The sequence below is a fragment of the Schistocerca nitens genome, chromosome 5, assembly GCF_023898315.1.
Source record: "Schistocerca nitens isolate TAMUIC-IGC-003100 chromosome 5, iqSchNite1.1, whole genome shotgun sequence".
NCBI classification, from domain to species: domain Eukaryota; kingdom Metazoa; phylum Arthropoda; class Insecta; order Orthoptera; family Acrididae; genus Schistocerca; species Schistocerca nitens.
This window is the reverse complement of record NC_064618.1, coordinates 246522901-246535055: the sequence shown is the minus strand read 5'-3', so window position 1 is coordinate 246535055 and position 12155 is coordinate 246522901. Positions and strand designations below refer to the sequence as shown.

Sequence of the window (12155 nt, the reverse complement as noted above, 5' to 3'; positions counted from 1 at the left end):
CTGCCTTGCTCTGAACCCACTATCCAACATGCTAAATAATACAAATTATGGATACAATATTACTGGAACATACCCACACAAAATCACACATTTGCTATACATGGATGATCTAAAACTACTGGCAGCAACAAATCAACAACTCAACCAATTACTAAAGATAACAGAAGTATTCAGCAATGATATAAGTATGGCGTTTGGAACAGACAAATGTAAGAAAAATAGCATAGTCAAGGGAAAACACACTAAACAAGAAGATTACATATTGGATAACCACAGCGACTGCATAGAAGCGATGGAAAAAACGGATGCCTATAAATATCTAGGATACAGACAAAAAATAGGAATAGATAATACAAATATTAAAGAAGAACTAAAAGAAAAATATAGACAAAGACTAACAAAAATACTGAAAACAGAATTGACAGCAAGAAACAAGACCAAAGCTATAAATACTTATGCCATACCAATATTGACCTACTCATTTGGAGTAGTGAAATGGAGTAACACAGACCTAGAAGCACTCAATACACTTACACGATCACAATGCCATAAATATAGAATACATCACATACATTCAGCAACAGAAAGATTCACATTAAGCAGAAAGGAAGGAGGAAGGGGATTTATCGATATAGAAAACCTACATTATGGACAGGTAGACAATTTAAGAAAATTCTTTATAGAACGAGCAGAAACTAGCAAAATACACAAAGCAATCACTCATATAAATACATCGGCTACACCACTACAATTTCATAACCACCTCTACAACCCGTTAGACCACATAACATCAACAGATACGAAGAAAGTAAATTGGAAAAAGAAAACACTTCATGGCAAGCACCCGTATCATCTAACACAGCCACACATCGATCAAGACGCATCCAACACATGGCTGCGAAAAGGCAATATATACAGTGAGACAGAAGGATTCATGATTGCAATACAGGATCAAACAATAAACACCAGGTATTACAGCAAGCATATTATTAAAGATCCCAATACCACAACAGATAAATGCAGACTTTGTAAACAACAAATAGAAACAGTAGATCACATCACAAGCGGATGTACAATACTAGCAAATACAGAATACCCCAGAAGACATGACAATGTCGCAAAAATAATACATCAACAGCTTGCATTACAACATAAACTTTTAAAACAACAAGTTTCTACATACAAGTATGCACCACAAAATGTACTGGAGAATGATGAATACAAATTATACTGGAACAGAACCATTATAACAGATAAAACAACGCCACATAACAAACCTGACATCATACTCACCAATAAAAAGAAGAAATTAACACAACTAATCTAAATATCCATACCCAATACAACAAATATACAAAAGAAAACAGGAGAAAAAATTGAAAAATACATCCAACTGGCTGAGGAAGTCAAAGACATGTGGCATCAGGATAAAGTTGACATCATACCAATTATAGTATCAACTACAGGAGTCATACCACACAATATCCACCAGTACATCAATGCAATACAGCTACATCCAAACACATATATACAACTACAGAAATCCGTAATTATTGATACATGTTCAATTACCCGAAAGTTCCTAAACGCAATATAACATATACCGTACAGTTAAAAGGAAGTCACGCTTGATCAAGGTCCGCGTCACTTTCATTTCGAACCAGACGTAAGGTCTGAGAAAGGAAAGAAATAATAATAATAATAATAATTTAAAGTTTACTTGATTCTCAACACTGTTAAAAGAGAAGAATTTTATAGATTGGCTGTGTGATGTAATGGATAAGGTAAGGCCTTCATGAGCTGAAAGTCATGGGTTTGGATCTTGTCAGGTGCTTCAAATTTCTTATTTTTGATTCTTTATAGAAGTGACTTTGATTATAATTTTTTTTCAATTAATTGGTTTAAATGTATTTTTTTCTATTTCTCTGTCACATCATATTAATCATCATATGAATTTTTTAATTTGTTATCTTTTTTTCTCTTATGTCATTTTTTTCGAATTGGAGTTATTGTGAATGTGATTTTAATTATACTTATCTATTATAATATTTAAATATTTGAAAACACTGAGCTGTCGGTTAAAAAAGAAAAAGATGACATAATCTATTTATATTGCCTGTGCAATGCCAAAAATGTATTTTTCATTACAAAATGTAGGAAGGTAATCATTGTACAAACAATTAAAACAGCTTAAATTTCTGTCACAATATAGACAGATGAAGATTTAAATAAGAGAAGAGATTATAAGTGAAACGAAAATCAAGCAAAATGAGGAATGGAAATAATGAATGCAATAACATGGATGAAGAAAAAGGATGACAAAATAAAACATATTAAATCAAAATCAATACCTAAAAAGTAATTTGTATAAAAATTTAAAAATAAAAAAATCAAAGTACCTGAAGAGATTTGAACCCACAATCTTCAGCACATCAAGGCTTTACCCTAACCATTACACCACACAACCAGTCAATTTGATAATCTTCTTTAAATGCTATTCAGGGTCATGCAAAATTCTGATTTTTTTTTTTTGCCCCCCTTCAATAACCTGCAAACAAGGGACCACCAGGGTGAATGGCTACAAGATGTGATAGCAGGGATGGTTTCAAAAAGTCGATCCTACCACTAGGGACCTCTCCTTGTCACCTGTGTGATTTCAGATACTTTTCATGTCATTAATGCTTTCCTGTTTACTTAAGTTCCATAATATTTTACAACTCCAGCTTGCTTTATTTTGCAGAACATTATAGTAAGTCTCAAAGTTAAATATTTTGTTATTAGTCAGATTGCATTATATTTCTTTCACCTCATTCATCGGACACACCTTTTTCACCTTTCAAATCAACTCTCCTTCTCCTCCTTTCAGAGATGGTGACCTATACACACCTATGCGCCAACAAACTGACAGAGATGTAGGTCATTTCTTAGTACATTACACTGTCTACTATTATATTACATATATTCAGACACACCAGTTTGCTCCTATTTATCATCTTCTCCTAACCATTCTTCCCTTTCCCCATTTTTTTTCAGACACAGAATGCACAGCTTGTGGAAAAAAATGAACACAGAGCTGAAGTGTGCCAATCAACCATGAAGATGAATGTTGCTTGTGCCCCACTGGACTGGATTCTGATTTGGACTGCATCTATGGTCCTGATGTCATCCATTTCCAGGCCATTCTCCTTATTGCAAATGGGTTATTAACAAAGGAAGTGGCCATCAGTGATGTCCCAGTTGTTTTTCAGGTTGATACTGGATCTTCAATGACTAGTGTCAGCTGGGAGACATATCACCACCTGGGCTCTCTTACACTACAACCATTTCCTAAGCAGTTGAAAGGCTCTGGTAATGACATCATTGAGGTAAAGGTTAAGTTTAGCACTTGTGTTCTATACCAAACAGCATCACTGTCAGATTGTATCCTCATGGTCGACGTGATGGGGACTGTGAACATTTTGGGTTTGGATTTGTTTAATACCCATGGTTTAGAAGTAAATGGTTCAACATTTCACATTAAACTAGTCTTCCCAACTTCCCCTCTGCAGGACTGTTGCCTCGGTTTTTTCAACCCATCAACTGGCGTCACCGACTGTGAAGCACATGTCTCTTTACTGCCATCAGAAATGCAGAGGTATCTTAGAAAGAGAATTTTTCTTTTGCACTGAGTGACAAACTTCATCTCCAGCTGCAACACATACAGGAAGAGGTAATTCTGATCTCCATTACAAACAGTCAGTGGGCCGCATGTACTGTGAATACTAAAATACTGAGTGGATTGTTGAGGACTTTCAGTCAGTTATCATTTCACAGGATGTCATTGACACATATCCTATTGCTGAAGAGGAGAATATCATGGTGCATCTTGCTGGAGCCAAAGTTTTTGCAAAAACTGACTGACAGGACAGTTACTTGCAGCTCCCGTTGAATGAAGCCTCCAAAAGCATACCAGTCACCAACATGCCATTTGGCCCGTCAGCATCAAATGTGTTTAAATGTGTGTGAAATCTTACGGGACTTAACTGCTAAGGTCATCAGTCCCAATCAGCATCATCTATATACTAGCCATATTCCAATGCTATTTGGAACATCTCTGCATCATATTGAAGTCAAATAAAACCTATGCCCCCCTGAGATGCCAAACAACTGAAACCCCCTGAGATGCCAAACAACTGAAATCTGTGCTAGGTCACCTGAACTATATCAGAAAATTCATTCCTCAGGCAGCAGCTATTGCTGAACCACTGTATCTGCTACTTCACTAGCATGTTAAATGGCAATGGTTCTCTGCTATGGTCTAGCGGTTCTAGGCGCGCAGTCCGGAACCGCGCGACTGCTACGGTCGCAGGTTCAAATCCTGCCTCGGGCATGGATGTGTGTGATGTCCTTAGGTTAGTTAGGTTTAATTAGTTCTAAGTTCTAGGCGACTGATGACCTCAGAAGTTAAGTCGCATAGTGCTCAGAGCCATTTGAACCATTTTTTTTCTCTGCTAGCAACAAGGTTTTTTGAGATCGCAAACAGGCTCTACTCTGTCCAGTGTGCATCATGGCCCTGATAGTAGCAGCAGATACATCTGACTATGGCTTGGGGATTGTTCTTCCTCACAAAATCAACAGAACTGAATGCCCAATAGCATGTGTTTTCAAGACGTCAACACAGATGCAGTGAAATTACAGTAAAATCGAAAAGGAAGACTTAACTACCATTTTTGTGTTGAAGAAATTTCATGATTATGTGTATGAACACCAATTTATCCTATTAATGGATCATAAGCTTGTATTACCACTGTTCAGCACCCATGCTAATATTTGTATTCTGATCAGGACCGCTTGATGCCTGCAGAGATGGGCATTGTTTCTATCAGGGTATCACTATGACATCCATTATTGGTTCGCAGCACAACGTGACAATTTGGTCATCCTATCTCATCTCCCAGTGGACAAGACAATGAGTGTGATGTGGCTCATGAAATCTGCTTCCATACTGGTGCAGAGGGCTAAGGCTGTGGCGGGCAGCTTACCCCCAGACACCGCAATCATTGTCTGCCAGTCTTTGGAGGATCCTGTCTTCAGGGAAGCCCTGGGATTCGTAAAGAATGGTTGGCCAGCAAATTGCAAGACTCTTGAACATATGGACATTCAGCTCCAATGTTAGGCGGGTGATGGAGTCCGTTAGGGAAATAGTGGAAAGGTCAGGGAAGGAGGCCAGTGTTCACTCTGTCTGCTTGCCGGGTGGTCTCACCCGAGATGTGGAGGAGGCCCTGCCGGCGGCGATAGAGAGCACTGGGTACACCCGACTGCAAATTGTTGCTCATGTTGGCACCAATGACTCCTGCCGTCTGGGTTCAGAGGTCATCCTCAGTTCATACAGGCAGTTGGCGGAGTTGGTGAAGGCGGAAACCCTTGCTCGCGGGGTGGAATCTGAGCTAAATATTTGTAGTATCGTTCCCAGAACCGATCGCGGTCCTCTGGTTTGGAGCCGAGTGGAAGGCTTAAACCAGAGTCTCAGACGATTATGCGGAGATCTGGGGTGCAAATTTCTCGACCTCCGCTATCGGGTGGAGAAATGTAGGGTCCCCCTGAATAGGTCAGGCATGCACTACATGCAGGAAGCAGCTACAAGGGTAGCGGAGTACGTGTGGAGTGCACATGTGTGTTTTTTAGGTTAGAGAATTCCCTCCCTAGGCCCGACAAGACGCCTCCTGAGACGCGGCAAGGTAGGAGTAGGCAAAATGCAACAGGGAATAACAATATTAATCTGCTAATAGTAAAATGCAGGAGTGTCTATAGAAAGGTCCCAGAACTGCTCTCATTAATAAATAGTCACAATGCCCATATAGTACTAGGGACAGTAAGTTGGCTGAAACCAGATGTAAACAGTAATGAAATTCTAAACTCAGATTGGAATGTATACTGCAGAGATAGGCTGAACAGTGAAGGGGGAGGCGTGTTTATAGCAATAAGAAGTGCAATAGTATCGAAGGAAATTGACGGAGATCCGAAATGTGAAATAATTTGGGTGAAGGTCACGGTTAAAGCAGGCTCAGACATGGTAATTGGATGCCTCTGTAGGCCCCCTGGCTCAGCAGCTGTTGTGGCTGAGCACTGGAAGGATAATTTGGAAAATATTTCGAGTAGATTTCCCCATCATGTTATAGTTCTGGGTGAAGATTTTAATTTGCCGGATATAGACTGGGAGACTCAAACATTCATAACGGGTGGCAAGGACAAAGAATCCAGTGACATTTTTTTAAGTGCTTTATCTGAAAACTACCTTGAGCAGTTAAACAGAGAACCGACTCATGGCGGTAACATATTAGACCTGGTGACAAACAGACCCGAACTATTTGAAACAGTTAACGCAGAACAGGGACTCAGCGATCATAAAGCGGTCACTGCATCGATGATTTCAGCCGTAATTAGAAATATTAAAAAAGGTAGGAAGATTTTTCTGTTTAGCAAAAGTGACGAAAAGCAGATTTCAGAGTACCTGATGGCTCAACACAAAAGTTTTGTCTCAAGTATAGATAGTGTTGAGGATCAGTGGACAAAGTTCAAAACCATCGTACAATATGTTTTAGATGATTATGTGCCAAGCAAGATCGTAAGAGATGGAAAAGAGCCACCGTGGTACAACAACCGAGTTAGAAAACTGCTGCGAAACCAAAGGGAAATTCACAGCAAACATAAACATAGCCAAAGCCTTGCAGACAAACAAAAATTACGCGAAGCGAAATGTAGTGTGAGGAGGGCTATGCGAGAGGTGTTCAATGAATTCGAAAGTAAATTTCTATGTACTGACTTGGCATAATACCCTAAGAAATTTTGGTCTTATGTCAAAGCGGTAGGTGGATCAAAACACAATGTCCAGACACTCTGTGCCCAAAATGGTACTGAAACAGAGGATGAAAGACTAAAGGCCGAAATAATAAATGTCTTTTTCCAAAGCTGTTTCACAGAGGAAGACTGCATTGTAGTTCCTTCTCTAGATTGTCGCACAGATGACAAAATGGTAGATATCAAAATAGACGACAGAGGGGTAGAGAAACAATTAATATCGCTTAAAAGAGAAAAGGCTGCTGGACCTGATGGGAAACCAGTTCGATTTTAAACAGAGTACGCGAAGGAACTTGCCCCCCTTCTTGCAGTGGTGTACCGTAGGTCTCTAGAAGAGCGTAGCATTCCAAAGGATTGGAAAAGGGCACAGGTCATCCCTGTTTTCAAGAAGGGATGTCGAACAGATGTGCAGAACTATATACCTATATCTCTAACGTCGATCAGTTGTAGAATTTTGGAACACGTACTATGTTTGAGTATAATGACTTTTCTGGAGACTAGAAATCTACTCTGTGGGAATCAGCATGGGTTTCGAAAAAGACGATCGTGTGAAACTCAGCCCGCGCTATTCGTCCACGAGACTCAGAGGGCCGTAGACACGGGTTCCCAGGTAGATGCCGTGTTTCTTGATTTCCGCAAGGCGTTCGATACAGTTCCCCACAGTCATTTAATGAACAAAGTAAGAGCATATGGACTATCAGACCAATTCTGTGATTGGATTGAAGAGTTCCTAGATAACAGAATGTCATTCTCAATGGAGAGAAGTCTTCCAAAGTAAGAGTGATTTCAGGTGTACCGCAGCGGAGTGTCGTAGGACCGTTGCTATTCACAATATTCATAAATGGCTTGTGAATGACATCGGAAGTTCACTGAGGCTTTTTGCGGATGATGCTGTGGTATATCGAGAGGTTGTAACAATGGAAAATTGTATTGAAATCAGTGGCGTAGCGTGGTTGGAAACGTTGGGGAGACTCTGCAGTTATTATAGGAAGACAAAATAGTACAATAAACAATAATTTAAACAAATGAAACAATACGCACCAAATAAAACAACAACAACAATTACTACTCTACTACTACTACCACCACTACAAATAATAATAATAATAATAATAATAATAATAATAACTAACTTGCTCAAGAAAATAAGACAAATTTGTAGAACTCCAGCAGCAAGAGAAGAAGCACTTACATTTTCTTGCACACAAGTGCAATGCGCCTGTCTTTTCTTTCCACGAATAAGTCAATAACTCTGTCTACAAAGATCTGATCACTGGATAGCTCTCCAAGTAGTGACTTTTCTATTGCTAATGTGCTCAAACACGACAGCCGAATGTTGGACATTGAATTGAAATGATAATTAAATGGACACCCTAGCTGCAAACAGGTGTTTATGTACTTCATTGGGGACATGTTGAAAATGTGTGACCCGACCGGGACTCGGACTCGGGATCTCCTGCTTACATGGCAGACGCTCTATCCATCTGAGCCACCGCGGGCACAGAGGATAGTGCGTCTGCAGGGACTTATCCCTTGCACGCTCCCCGTGAGCAACGCCTGTTTGCAGCTAGGGTGTCCATTTAATTATCATTTCATTTCTAGTAAAGCTGCATGGTCATCCACGGTAACTGTTCTTTCGGGAACAGATACTACCGTCATATATAGTTGAAATATGGCTTCCCGGCCATTGACCTTCTTGTGCGAACGCACACACTATGCCCGAACTCGTACGGGACTTGGTAGATTAATCTGCCACAAGTAATGAGTATGGTGGGCAAACATCTATTAGGCGCACTACGAATGTAGTGGTGTGGACATGTTGGGAATGTGGATCTCACGGGGAGCGTGCAAGGGATAAGTCCCTGCAGACGCATTATCCTCTGTGCCCGCGGTGGCTCAGATGGATAGAGCGTCTGCCATGTAAGCAGGAGATCCCGGGTTCAAGTCCCGGTCGGGGCACACATTTTCAACGTGTCCCCAATGAAGTACATCAATGCCTGTTTGCAGCTAGGGTGTCCATTTAATTATCATTTCATTTCTAGTAAAGCTGCATGGTCATCCACGGTAACTGTTCTTTCGGGAACAGATACTACGGTCATATATAGGACATTGAATTCCTTAAATAATTCTTCACTCATTTAAGAGTACTCATGCTTCGTTCACTGCTTGCTGTAGTTGCGGGTAGGGTCAAAACCAAACGCAGGAACTTCGTTGTTTCTTTATAAACGGAATCTAAATCGTTGTTGACAATGTACTTTAAGAGGATTCTTGGAGATAAGTGTTTTTTCTCATCAGCATATATGTTACATAGTTCATTTTCAACTTGTTCTTGTTTGAAAAAAAGGTACTGTTCTAATAATTGAAGCAGTTTCAACTTTGGGAATTCTTTTTTATAGTTTGGGAAACACTTTTCGTTCAAAAGTTCAACAAACTGAATTTGGGGAAAGTCTTGAAACCTTCTTTCTATCTGAACAATTTGCAAATCCAGTATCTCGTAAGTTAGTGACCTGTGAGATGTCTTTTGACTGTCACAGAATGATAAGTTGCCATTCAAACACAAGCTGCATTTAATGCATTCATCAGTGAATGTTTCCATTCTTAGCTGTCGTAAGTTTCTCAAAACAGTTCTTATTTCGCCGTGGCAAGCATTATACTGACAGATTTTGACAGAATAACATTAAAGAGATGATCAACATAAAGAAAGCACCCTCCGTAGAAGCAAAGCGAGTAGACAAACATAGGATTATCCATCCGTCGTTTCATTCCCAAAGCACAGCTGAAAGATTCTGGGTCCCACTGAGAGTCTATATCATCAAATATATAATTAAAAACAATATATAGCCCTGAGAAATGACTAGATGTTGAAACTGCCCTGGAACGAAAGTTCCAGCGAGTGTTGCTTGCATGTGGCAGTTTAAATCCTGTCTCAGTTAGCGGTACAGTTCGTTTTGATGATTTGCTGAAAAACGAATGGAATGTAGTGAGATCACTTACAAACATGCATAATTGTCATATGATTTTGGAGGCATGTAACAGTACCACATTCAGTTGGTGTGCGTAACAATGAAGAAACAGCGCATAGTGACAGAACTGCTTCACCAATTGTTTCTCTGCCCACCATTACTGAAGCGCCATCATACATTTGACTAACCACTTTTCCTTCCACATTCCATTCTTTCAATACTGCATGAACAATGTTTGACAAACCTTCAGCAGTTTTATCTCCAGAAACATCGTAAAATCCAACGAATCTTTCCTCAATTTTGTCTGCAATACAGTATCTGAATATTATACTCATTTGACTCTTACATGATATGTCTAATGTTTCATCAGCCTGAATCGAAATGAAATTGCAGTTCTGAATTTAAGATTTTATTTTCTCATTAACTGCCAGAGTTATCATATCTATTACATCATTCTGTATATCTGGAGACGTTCCTTTAAAGGTTGAGGATGATGACAGATGGTCTCGGATTAACTGCTCTCCTTGAGCTAGTAAATCCAACAATTCCAGATAGTTACCTTTGTTGCTAGAGGATTTGTCTTCTCGGTGGCTGCAAAAGTCTAGTTCTTGTTTACAAAGAAATACTCTCCTGCTGGATGCAACTTGTTCGTTGTATTTTATTGCTGCCAGATGAGCGGTTTCAGAAAGGGCCTGCTCAGTTCTACTTTTGCCCAATAACTGAAATGATTCTTTGTTCTGCAGGTGACGTTTTGATGTCTGATGTTTTTGTGCTTTCCTGTCAAAGTTCTTTATTGTACAAATGCCCTCATTGCATCATTCCCTTTCACCACCAAACAGAAGACATATATAACAATATAATCTGTTATTAACTGCATTTGCAGTCAGCCAAGCATACTTTTCGTACCAGGCTGTCTGAAAAGTGCGTTTTTGTTTGGTTTCCCTTAAAACTACACTGAGTATAGGAGAAGGTTGTTTGTCCTTCAATTCACACTTTTTACGTACGTTAATGTAGAAAAAGGCGTTTTTAATAAAAATTCTATAAGGTGTACAGTTACTGGCTCACTCATGTTGACGACACAGCAAAAATATGCACTAAAATCACCCAAGAATGACTATGAACACAAACCGCGCGACTGTTCACTTCCGTGTTAAAAGCCAGCATCGAAGTGGCAACGACTAGTCTCGATACCTGCTAGCAAGTGAAGCGCACCGGCCTTCATGGAAGAGGCGAAGTGGAGGGGAGCGGAGAACGCTCAGGCGCACACAGCCAGGTAAGGGAAGGGAGGCAGAGACTGAGAGCAGTCAAGTCTCAAGCAGGCAGATACACCAATACTCAGGGTGTGGCAGTGTGGGCTACAAAACTGATGTCTTCGCACATTCAGTGCTCTTAGTAGAAAGTTGTTTATATTTTTGTTATGAATTACTATTGCATCTTTTTTAAGCACGAATACAGGGGAGACTAAGTCTCAAAGTCTCCCCTCACGCTACGCCACTGATTGAAATGCAGGAAGATCTGCAGTGAATTGATGCATTGTGCAGGGAATGGCAATTGAATCTCAATGTAGGCAAGTGTAATGTGCCGTAATATACAGAAAGAAAGATCCCTTATCATTTAGTTACAATATAGCAGGTCAGCAACTGGAAGCAGTTAATTCCATAAATTATCTGGGAGTAAGCATTAGTAGTGATTTAAAATGGAATGATCATACATATAAAGTTGATCGTCGGTAAAACAGATGCCAGACTGAGATTCATTGGAAGAATCCTAAGGAAATGCAATCCAAAAACAAAGGAAGTAGGTTACAGTACGCTTGTTCGCCCACTGCTTGAAAACTGCTCAGCAGTGTGGGATCCATACCAGATAGGGTTGATAGAAGAGAGAGAGTAGATCCAACGGAGAGCAGCGCGCTTCGTTACGGGATCATTTAGTAATCGCGAAAGCGTTACGGAGATGATAGATAAACTCCAATGGAAGACTCTGCAGGTGAGACGCTCAGCAGCTCGGTACAGGCTTTTGTTGAAGTTTCGAGAACATAGCTTCACCGAGGAGTCAAGCAGTATATTGCTCCCTCCTACGTATATCTCGCGAAGAGACCATGGGGATAAAATCACAGAGATTAGAGCCCACACAGAGGCATACCGACAATCCTTCTTTCCACAAACAATATGAGACTGGAATAGAAGGGAGAACCGATAGAGGTACTCAAGGTACCCTCCGCCACACACCGTCAGGTGGCTTGCGGTGTATGGATGTAGATGTAAATGTAGATGTAGACTTGTTGGTACTACCAATATGAGCTGTCCACTCTCATTGGTGTCCTCCTCCTTCAAGAAGATAATGAAACGCCTATGC

At 40.2% G+C, this 12155-nt stretch overlaps 1 protein-coding gene and 1 non-coding gene across 3 annotated transcripts in view; both read left to right on the top strand.

The window, feature by feature from the left end:
• Positions 1-12155, top strand: part of LOC126260121 (sialic acid synthase) — a 93077-nt gene that overhangs the window by 38626 nt on the left and 42296 nt on the right. The window lies entirely within an intron of this gene.
• On the top strand, positions 8722-8796 carry Trnat-ugu (transfer RNA threonine (anticodon UGU)). The gene has a single exon. It is a non-coding gene; the product is annotated as a tRNA-Thr (tRNA).